Below are 11,725 nucleotides of genomic sequence, written 5' to 3'. Positions count from 1 at the left end.
GGGGTTGAGGAAAAAACACTAGGGATTATCTAGTAGTTCGTCCACATTATCCATTAGTTATCTGTCCCAAGTTCTTCTGTAATTTCCCGATGAATTTTGCACTCTTAGTGCTTCATCTGGGGAATTTCCAACATCAACAACTTCCAATTTGTGTATATATTTTGTGTATATATCTATATGAGCGAAGAATGTGTGTAAGAGAATAAAATAAATAATGACAGTAATTAAAGGCAACTATGTTATAGATAAAAATTAACCATTATTTGAATATACTCAAGTGCCGTCTGCAAATTTCTTTTTACAGATTAACAAATTTTTTTATATGGAGAATAATCATAAGCAGTGACCTTTATTTGTGAAACTGGTTCCTGTCCCTTTAAGAGACAGTGTTTGCTTTCAAAATACGCTTTTTCAGTGAATGCAAATGCAAGGGCAGAGAGTTACTGCCCCTCTCAGGCCTGTCTTCCTATATTCAGTCATTCACAGGGATTATTCAAAAGACTTCTGTTTCACTAATCCCTGCAAACTGGGCTTTTTGCAACAGAGTTGATTAGAGCACTAGTCATAGCGCAAAATGATGGAAGGGATTGCAAACAGTTCAGTGCTAAAAAACATCAACTGATGTGTGGCCCCACCCTTGTACTTCAAGCCCCTTGTTGTTCCTTGTTTCTGGATTTTAATAAATGATCTACCGTTGTTTCTTTTTACTCACTTTGAAAATATAGTTGTGTGGTATTTCCTTTCGCCTTAAGTGTGTGAGAGAAAAACTGTATAAAACAACACTGGAAAAGAATGACCTTTGGGTACAACCAAGCTCAACGGGTTGGCTCAGGTTTCTTCTTGCACAGTGGTTGCTAGCCTGCTTCACTGTGCTTCCAGGTTTCACTGATGAGGAAACTGATGCACAGGCAGAAGTAAAGCTTTGCTGAGGAAGGTAACCATTAGTAGTCAACAGGGATAGATTAGATTAAAGGCAGGTCTCCCAGTTTCGAAAGTAAACATTGACTGTATTTTTGACATATTTAAGCCTTATTGCACCCCCTGCCTAGTGCAATTGGTCTCTTCCTAGAGAATTAACAGTTGGTGACACCCTCTCTACAGTCAAGTCAAGTCAAAGTCCACTTTATTCGATTAATTAAAATCATAAAAGTATTCTACAACAAATATCATACGTTCATATATCTTAAAAACAGTTAATACAGTATTAAACAGTAGATAGAATTTAAAAAACAAGTTAAAAAGGCATTATTTACACAGAATTCTTTGCAGTTTGCACTCAACATTACAGTAAACATGAATTCAAGTATCTATCCTCAGTTGTGAATCCAATCTTAACCTTGATCTCTTACATCTAACAGATGCAGCCAAAAAACTAGCGGTGCAATACATAATCAAAGGGGAATGCAACATCTGTAAATATAACAGCGCAGGCTTGTACTGCGTGAAGCCCAACTCCCTCAGAATTGATTTTAAATATCGAGTACGGGGTTCGTGATAAAAGGAACAGAAGAACAAAAAATGCGCATTATCCTGAGGGGAAAAACCATCACATTTGCATGGGGACGAGTCCTCGAGCTTACACCAGTCTTTCTCGTCCCGCAGAACCATATAAATTTGGTTAAAACGGAATTTGGACAGTAGCCACCTATGAAAAGAATTAGTGACCACTGCCAAATAAGGAGCCAACTCAAAAGATGGGGTTATCAATACATGAGCCCTCACAGAGGGTTTACATAATTCATCCGCTTCACGCTCGGCCATACGTAATCTGATGAAATTGTTCTTAACCCACAACAAATCTGCTTTACACAGGGATTCTGGGCTGGTAAAGATTTCAGGGCGTCCCAGACTTGCGGCCAAGTACTCAACATATGACAGCCACTGGATATCCCTCCTGTGATCTAACATAAGACAGTCTTTGATTATCCTATGATTAAGGCCAAGATTCGGATTAAGCCAAAGCTTAATCCACATCAGAAGTGGAGCGAGATTAATTATATCTAAAATATAACCCAAACCCAGCTCAAGATGTAAAGAGTGAGTGGCAGTTGACTGTGGTAGACCCAACAGAGAACGAAGAAATTTATTTTCCTCTGTCTGGATGCATTTAGAATTAGCGTAGCCCCAGACTGCAGCCCCGTATCTAGCGATCGCGGCTGTCTTGGCTTTATAAACAGCCAGGACAGCTTCGATAGGTTTCCCCCCCAATCTTTTAGTGAATCCCAGGATTGCAGAGTATGAGCTTCTCACCGCGTTCGCTTTGGCTGTTAACTGCGGTGTCCAGGTTCCCCTTTGGTCGAATATCACTCCCAAGTAGGTAAAAACTTTAACATTTGTAATAGCCTCTCCATCACAAAAAAAGGTTTTTTCTTTTAGTTTACCACATCCTGCTGACATAGTGTGCGATTTGTTCTTATTCACCACCAGGTCAAGACTGGACATAAAGTTACCGAAGGAATTGAGTAACTTTTGCAGGGCAATTGGGGTCCTGGCTATTAGCACCGCATCATCGGCGTAGAGGAGCACCGGAATTGGTGCACCCCCCATGCTCGGAATATCCTTTGTAGCTGCCCTTAATTCATCCTCCAATGAGTTCACGTATAACGTGAACAGCATTGGCGCGAGTATACATCCCTGACGGACCCCTCTAGTTGATCGAAAACTCTTGGTACACTTTCCGTCCGTTGTTATTCTGATGCGGGCCCTCAGATCTTTATGGAGCTCTGCCAGAAAGTGTACCAAGGAGCTATCAAGGCCCATCTTCAGGAGCATTGCCCACAACTTAGATCTATTAACAAGATCAAAAGCTGTGGACAAGTCCATGAAGCCAAGAAATATACTTCCCCCTTTAGCTCTGGTGTATTTAGAGATTATGAGGTGGAGATTGAGGCATTGATCCTCTGTACTCCTCCCTGACCTAAATCCGTATTGTGCCTCGGACAGGATATTGTTCCCCTTGGCCCACGCGGATATTCTTGCTAGGACAACCTTTCCTAGGATTTTAACCGAGGAGTCCAACAACGAAATCGGTCTATAGCATTTCGGATCTCCTCTCTGCCCTTTTTTAAATATTGGCACAACTGTGGCTAAAGACCAGGTCTGAGGGAATCCCACTACGGCAGAGGCATTAAAAACTTTTGTTAAAATATTGGCCCAGAACAGCGGATTTGCCTTGAACATATCCGCTGGCACTCCATCGGGTCCCGGGGCCTTGCGTCCTGCTGTATCCTCTATAGCTCTAAGTACCTCAGTTATGTCAAAGCTCACAGGCTCCAAGGGGTTCTCAATAGCAGGGATTATGAAAGGTTCCAGCTCCCTATTACTATCATAAATGTTTTCAAAATGGCGGAGCCAGTCCTCTTCTGAGATATTTAATTCCATTACTGAGTTTTGGTCACCTGAAAGTAAAGGAGTGTTAATAATTGACCAAAACTTAGCACTATTTTTTAGGGTGGCTTTATCCATTAATTCTTCCCAGGCTTTACTCTTTAGTTCATTTTTGCGCAAATTAATGGCCAAAGTAAAATCCTTTCTTAATCGTGCGACTAGCACTTTGTCCCTTGGGCGCGTGTTGAGGGCTTTCTTGAGGTGATTGTGTGCTTTGCTACAATTTTTGTCGAACCAACCTTTCACCGATTTATGTTTGCCCCCCTGACCTTTGGCTGTGAGGCAAGTGGACACAAACCTACAAACACCCTCGAAGGAAGATATAACCTCCTTACTCCCAGTTAACGGGTTGGCACACATATTTAATTCATCAGAAACTGAAGAGGATACGGTTAAGAAAAAATTGTCGGGTACAACCATTTCCCATTTAATTCTTCTCCCCTGATCCTTGTCCTTAACATGCAATATAGACCGCTGGGTGACAACTGATTTTAACAAAAAGGAGCTACTCACTAGCTCCAACCCCACGGGATTATGGTCACTCATAGGCATAGCAATTGCATTATATGAGATCACATAGTCCAAAAAGCCTCTTGAGACAAAAATAAAATCAATTATCGAGTCACAAGCCCTTCCCGTATAAGTGGCAACCCGTGTACTCTTATCGTAGAATTCTGGTTCATACAGCTCATTTTCCCGTAATACATTTTCGAGCACCAAACCCTTCTGTGTATGTTCTAGGTGAGGGGAGGACACACTATCCGGCCCATCTTCATCCCCTAGGGCACAGTGTGAGCACAAATGAACATTAAAATCGCCCATTAAAATAAATCGACACAAGGTGGATTGTTTGACTCTATAAAGACTTAAAAAATCTGCTAACCATGTAATGTACACAGTTTCAGGGGAACCGTTCGGTGCATTATAGCAATTAACAAGGAGCAATTTACAGCCGTCCTCTAATTTTATCTCCAGAACGAGGAAATTACGAGAGGCACAGTCAATCAGGGTAATTTTGCCCTTGATATTCACCGATACCAGTGTCAATAGGCCTCCTTTGTTCCGGCCTGCAGGGGAAGGCAAAGCAGGTACAAAATAAGAAGTAAAGCCGTCTAGCCAGTAATCACAGTCCATGTCCCAAGTCTCCTGAATAGCGATGATATCATGGAGCTTTACGAAATTTTCCCAGTTTGGGTCTCCCTTCTTGGACCGCAAACCAGCGATGTTCCAGGATAACAGTCTAACCGTGTCCCCTTTAGCAGTTGTGATCTCTGTTATACTGTTACCATCCGCAGCAGAAGAAGGTACATGAACCGTTGGTATTAAATCCACTAAGGCATCGTCCACTGTACCCTCTCCGGCACCCCGTCAATCGCAAAGGTCGAGACCTGAGAGAGCATCAAATCTGTTGTGTGTTACAATAGGTGGACCATAGGAAAAATGATTATCGCGTCCCTGAACCAAACTTAGAGGAGCCGATCTGGGCCCCACCGGGGTGAATGGACTTAGTCTTTGTCTGGGTAAGGAGGCAAAGTTGACATGATTATAGAAATACCCTAACGGACGCACTTGAATACCATTGCTGTCCTCCAACAGAGATGCTGCCCGTAGGAGTACTGTGGCCACATGTTGAGGGTATTTAAAGTTCACCACCACACAATCCCCTCTACAAGTTTTCCTCGAGGGACCAATCCAATTTACCCTCCTAGTCGTGATAATGTCTCCTGCAAATTTAGTAGGGAAACCACATTTAGCACTCAGCCAAGCCACTACTTTGTTTTTGAGTGAGTCGTGAACTTCCTCTTGTGGCTCAGTAGAGCCTGGGGTATGTACTGGGACATTTGCCAACACGACGACATAGGGGGCGCAATCCGGGGGTAGATTAATGGAATTATTGCGCCTACTTTGTATGGCATTCGTGTTGTATGAGAGGCCTGGTCTCTGTTGGCTCCTAACCGTGTCTATAGCCGAGTCTATTGGCGAGGAGCAAGTGGCTGAGGGGACAATACGGTTGTTATCCGTGCTATTTACCTGAGGGATCATAGTAGATGGATTGGCAGCTTTTGTAGCATCTATCGCCACCACCTCAGAGCTCACTGTGCTAGTTGAAGGGAGTGGGGAGTTAGCCTTAACTAAATTAGCCAACTGCTGGTCCAACAGACCTCCTAGTCTTTTTATCTCAGTGTTCGCGGTATCCAATTTGGCCGCAAGGGAGGCAATGGAATCCTTAAGTTTTAAGTCAAAAGTGGCCTCAATGGTTTTGATTAGTAAACCAAACTGCTCAGGACTCAAGGTGATGCTGGTATCCTTTTTACTCTCTGCGCTCAGTTTTGCTTTAGGGGAGGTGTGACTATCGGGCAAGTGAATGTCCCCTCTTCTCCTGTGGGTGATCTTACCCCCCCTCTTGCTTTGCTGCTTTCTACAGGTTCTAACAGGTCTCTCTTTTTTGCTTCCTTCCGCTACCTCTGCCACTACCTCTTCCTCAGAGTCAGACGATAATTTATCTAGCATTATTGTATCAGGCGTTATAGTGTCAGGGGCCTGATGGATCGAAGCTACTACCACGCTAGCTGAGTTAGATGCGATTTGTTCCCCTAACATACAGACAGTGCTATTTTCGCCCTCTGAGGATGCCTCCGGCGTAGTTGCTCTTACTGGAGGGAGGTCATGATCTAGAGAAGCAACTTTGCCCAAAGAAGCCCTTCTGTCATCGTTGATTTTATTCACCATTTTGACAAGGAAATTGTTCATAGAGCCTGCCCCTGTAACCACCTTATCTTTCTTTGTGCCTGACATTATAGAAACTGTAATGGAGTTGATTAACAGCAATGACTATGCCTATGCCTTGGATGTCACCAGGAATCCTATGACCAGTTTATCAGGGTATAAGCCTGTACAGTCCCGCAGCCTTATCCGACACGGCTCCAGCAAAATAGCACAGCACAGTTTGTTACTCACAGGGTCTCTGGCCCGGCCCTGCCTCCTCCTACCCCCGCCCGGGCGCGTCCCGTGACGCGGAGGAAGCGTCCTGCTCTTGAGGCGGTGAACCGGAAGTCGCCGCAAGTCTCCCTGGGAGCTGTAGTCTCCAGCCGCTGGCCGCCGGGTGTTGCAAAGCGGCGCGGCGAGACTGCAGCGTTGGGGACCCAGGAAACTCACAAATGCCCCGTTATGTTCCTTAGGTCCTCTGCGCAGCGGAATTGCTCTCTTCACTTACTTTATGTAGCTTTTCACTATTTTGCAATTTTCCAATATTCCACCGGGGGTCCAAACTGATGGTGCAAGCCGAAAGAGAGACAGAGAAACAGCCTGCCTCGCTGAGCCCAGCAGTCCGAGTGAAGCACACCAGCGCCTTCGTGGTTGAATCCGGGACAGCTGTAGCTAATCGAGCCGACGCCCAACAGTGCTGGAGATCAGGACAAGCGTAACGGTCGGAGCAGGCTGGAGCAGGCGGTCGGAGCAAAGCAGCTGTCTCGAACGCCAGAAGCTACAAGACCGGTAAGCCCCCGTACTTTGCCACCCTCAGCAGGTTGTAGACTGTAGGTTGTAGATTGCAAATTGTCTCCACCTTTTTTTGCAAATTGTCTCCACCTCTCTACAGTCATTAACTACTGTCCATTATCCCCCACTCTGGTGAGGGTGCATAATGAGGAAAAGGGCAATTACAAGGTTTCAACACCCAATAGCAATTGGACACTAAGGACATGATGTATAGTTTGGCAGACCAGTATTTACTCCATCAGGGCTACGGAGTGAAGTTCTTTGTTGCCCTGAGTACCTGCCTGCCAAATTTTGAGATGTCCACCGACCTAGCCGACATCTCTTGCATTTACAGGAACCATTGTCACACCGGTTATTTTAAATTCATTGGAAGTTTGATGGACGGCTGCGTCAACATGATGGAGTCATGCGGCAAACTGTCAATGTTTTATTTATATTCAAAAAGAAAATCCCAGTGCGAGATTCTCTTGCGGAAAATAAAAAAACTATTACACAAAAATACTATGGGAGTTTTCTCCTTTGGCGTGGGGGTCATTTTACAGTTTTCACTGAAGGTGATGGATAGTGAAACTTGGCCATTTGTCTGCCCACTTTAAAAAGAGAGGGTGGACAAATTGGCAAACTTCCGACAGCCATTACTCTGTGGAACTATCGGAGGTGAATGTTGGCGACAGAGATGGAGCAGCCCCCACAGTCAGCATAATGGAGGTTCACCCGACTCTAAATGAGGTGGGCCCAACACGGAAAAGAAGCCATCTGTCATTATCTGCTCTATTTCCTTGCTTCACCCTCCCATAGATCTTTAAGCATCTGCAAACAGCAGTAGTAAGGCCTAGCATTCTAATTGGTCGAGCCAACCTGAGCCTCCCATTCAGAATGCTAATAAAAATGGCTGCCTTCTTCTTACATCACAGGTTACAGAACTATTTTGTGAGAGGCGACTGCCTTTGCTCTCCCTTCTGGATTCGAGGCCTAGCTACGCATCTGGTCCTCAGCTGACGCAGTGAAAGGGGTCTCTAAGCCGGCCCATGGTTCTCCAGGCGGACATCCATCACACCTGAAGACTGCGAAGTCTGCAGTCCACTTCTGAGGGGACCGGCCGCTCGTCCCCCGGGGAATGAGAAAATCAAAAGAGAAGCCGGAGCGAAGTTTATGTTGCCTTCACTTGAGAGATGACAGAGGGCCCCTCTCAGGTGGAGGAGGACGGCAGCTGTCAACAGAAATCAAAAACATTTGTTATAACTAGAGGGAGAATGAAATCAAACATTACCAGGTTCATACGACTGGCGAGAGTTTGTCGTCTGGGAAAAATTACAGCTTCGGAGCATTTGATAGATGTTCAGCCGCGGACTTCTAAAGGGGCCGTCCCTTCCCGGACTCAGGCCAGGAAAAGCGTTGCCAGACTGTAGTAGCAATCTGCAGTGTCTGACAGCATGGCGCGCATGCTCTGTCTGATTACCTTAATGACAACAAGAGATCTCACCAATGACGCCTTTGAAGCTACATCAGCGTCACCGGGTGAGGGTGTGACGTGCAGTCAGTCATACGGTGACGCACTGTACCTGCACAGTGCCTGTAGGTCAGTGCTGCTGCTTGCCAAGGAACCTTTAAGGCAGAACAAATATACACATTTTAAGTATGCAACTTAGCATCTGAGTTTGCTTCTCTTTAGCAAATCCTGCATGTACAACACAGCACAAGGCTGTGAAAACAGACTGTTCTGGTAGTGGAGGTAGTGATGGGATGACGTTTGCACATCACAAGAGTCTTTAATGACTGGTATCCCTTGCTGGGTTCTCCAGATGACCACAATTCCTGAAATCCTAGGTGACATTGAGATGGTCTTATCAATTCATACGATTGTTCCTTTCCAAATATTAAATACACTGTAAGAATTGCATTAAAAACATATGCTAAATTTAAAGAGATGACTTTTAATTCCGAGCTCAGCCTTTTTTGAAGTTTGGGGCACTTTCCGCTTACACCTACCTAACTTTGCGCCACAATAGATATCCAAACCACATTTATTTTTCTTCTTTCTTTTGGCGGTACAGTGCTTTGCCTTCTTATTTTTTTAAAAACAACAGTCTATCCCTTTCATAAATGCACATATACATAAGGTCCCACAGGAACCTATCACCCCTCAACAAAATCACCCCAAAGTTTCAACCCTTTCGGCCCTCAACTTGCCAGCAAGGAACCCCAAATTTTATAGAATGTCTTTACATGGCCTGACTGAGCCACAAACATCTTTCTTCTTTTCCTAACCTTGTTTATTTTCTCCCTGCAATCCACAAAAGCTTAGATCTCCATCTCTGCAGAATCAATGATCAGGTCACCAACATAGCAAAATATACCAACTTCTGGAGTTTTATTGGGGTACCTGGCATAGGCAGGCACCCACAAGAGCCAGCACAGGATTTTCTGGTATTTGGATTTTCAGTTGCTTTTCTAAGAATGAATATATATATAAACTGGGGTTTAATGTACGCATGCGTTGCAGGTGTCTGGGCGAGCAGTCAGTCTTCACAGCGTCACCCTCTGGGAAGAAGCCTCCCGGCTTTGAAACGCGTTAGGGATTTTCACTGATGAAGTAAACCGCCGGTTCTGAAATAAAGAGCTTTTGATGAAGCACTCATCTGTCGTGTGGCATCTTTGCATCAGGGCAAATTGTGGATATTGTTAATTCGGCAGCCTGGCCGAAAAGGATGCCCCACCAAGGACTGTAATTGGGGCCAAAAGATCTCGAAGATTGTGACCTGGCGGCGCAGATGAGCGAAGTGAAAGGGAGCTGTTTTTTTCCTGCAGCCCACTTGGGTAACACTTTGTTTTTAATTTGACACTGAACTAAGACTGAATCCACTTGGAAATACATCTTGCAGTTTTTATAAAACTACCAGTACCAGCATACTTGAAAGCTATGACTCACTGAATTCACCTGTGAGGCCCACTGGGGTTTAATATACGCATGTGTTGCAGGTATCTAGGCGAGCAGTCAGTCTTCACAGCGTCACCCTCTAAAGAAGAAGCCTCCCGGCTTTGAAACGCGTTAGGGATTTTCACCGATGAAGTAAACGGCCGGTTCTGAAATAAAGAGCTTTTGATGAAGCACTCATCTGCCGTGTGGCATCTTTGCATCAGGGCAAATTGTGGATAATATAAATATATATATATTGCACCGAAACGCGTCGGGTGTTGCTTGACATTCTGTGTTGAAATAAAACTTCACGCAAAAAGGATCCGGGCTCGAGTCAACTTCTTTGAAGGTAAAGTCGTTTTGTGGAAATATATATATATATATATATATATATATATATATATATATATATATATATATATATAAACATTTTTGCTTGCCGTTTCTTTCGACCGAATTGGTTGGATCGTGTGGCTATATATATATATATATATATATATATATATTGTTAGAAATTGGGTCTCTAGTTGGCACAATTATGCACCCTGTCTAAGTAGGGACCACCACTCTAGTCAGGGTAAGTCAAAAACACTTCCTAAATTAACCTGTGTTCACCCTCTGGTAGCTTCGCACAGAGCAGGTAGGCTTAACGTAAGAGGCAAAATGTAAAGTATGTGTGCAACATTTACGACAGTCAAACAGTGTAAGAGGCAATGTGTAAAGTATTTGTGAAACACCTATGACAGTAAAGCAGTGAAAAACACCACACAAAAAGAATCCACTCATGGGTAGGAAAATAGAGCTTGATGTATTGACCAAAACAAGACCAAAACGACCAAAATCCAATAAATAGAACCCGAGTTATGAATTTTTTAAGAATATCTTAAACTGTAGTGCTTAAAAATCAATAGCGCTAAGGGGTTACTTGTGGTAGTGGTAGACCGGATCAAATATGAAAAGTCAGGCCGACTGGGATGGCGTGCGAGTTGGATGCCAAAGCCATGCAGGGCCCGCTAACACAGTACCTTCTCGGAGGACAAGCATCGACTTTGAGAGACTGCGAGGAAGAGGCATTACGTTGTCATCGATCCGAAGATGTGTAGGCGATGCTTCAGCACCGAGCCGTTCATTCGGGTCCCTGTGTCGTCATCGAGCTTCGGCGATGAAGGTAATGCGTCGTCGTTCAACCACGCTGGAGGTCCTGGGTTTCCATCAGGTCTCAGTGATGAAGGCTCTGCGTCGACGGTGAAGGCATATGCATCTGTTCCAACTGGTGCCAAGTAGGGACATTGTGAGTTTTTCTGCAGAACAGCACAGAAATCCGCTTCTGAGGCCATAGACTGGAGGGGGCCCCTCAGGCAAGGGTAGTACTCACAACTGGCAAAGTCCAGGTGCCCGATGGAGGGTTGCAGGCAGTCTTTGATATCCCTAAGATTGTAGAGCAAGAGGCAAGCAGTCAAGCCTGTGCACTGTGCCTACAAGGACGCTTGGGGAGGTTGACAGACTAGATCGCAGGTGGGCACCCTGAGGCATCGAAGATGGACATTGTGGTTTCCAGAAGGCCCCTAGTTCCTTTTTCTGCGCAATGAGATCGTCTAGACCGCTACACTGCATCGGGCATGAATGGTAATAGTCATGTTGGAGTCGGAAAAGACCACCTGCCCGCCGCTACCATGATAGGTTCTTCAGGATCAACATGGATAGCAAATCTTTAAATACATACATTCTTTTTATTAATAAGCATACCTGGAACTACAAAGATGGCGGCTGCAGCTCCACTTGGATCTTCCTTGGATTTTCAAAATTCCTGACAACCTGGGTAGCTTGGTGATGAGGAGTATCAGCGGCTAGAAATCTCATCGCAGTCTGCCTTCCATGCTGATGGTAATTGTCATCATGCAGGCTGTCTTCAGTACTTTCTAA

Source organism: Lissotriton vulgaris, chromosome 1_1 (assembly GCF_964263255.1).
Source record: "Lissotriton vulgaris chromosome 1_1, aLisVul1.2, whole genome shotgun sequence".
NCBI classification, from domain to species: Eukaryota; Metazoa; Chordata; class Amphibia; order Caudata; family Salamandridae; genus Lissotriton; species Lissotriton vulgaris.
This window is presented reverse-complemented; position numbering follows the sequence as displayed.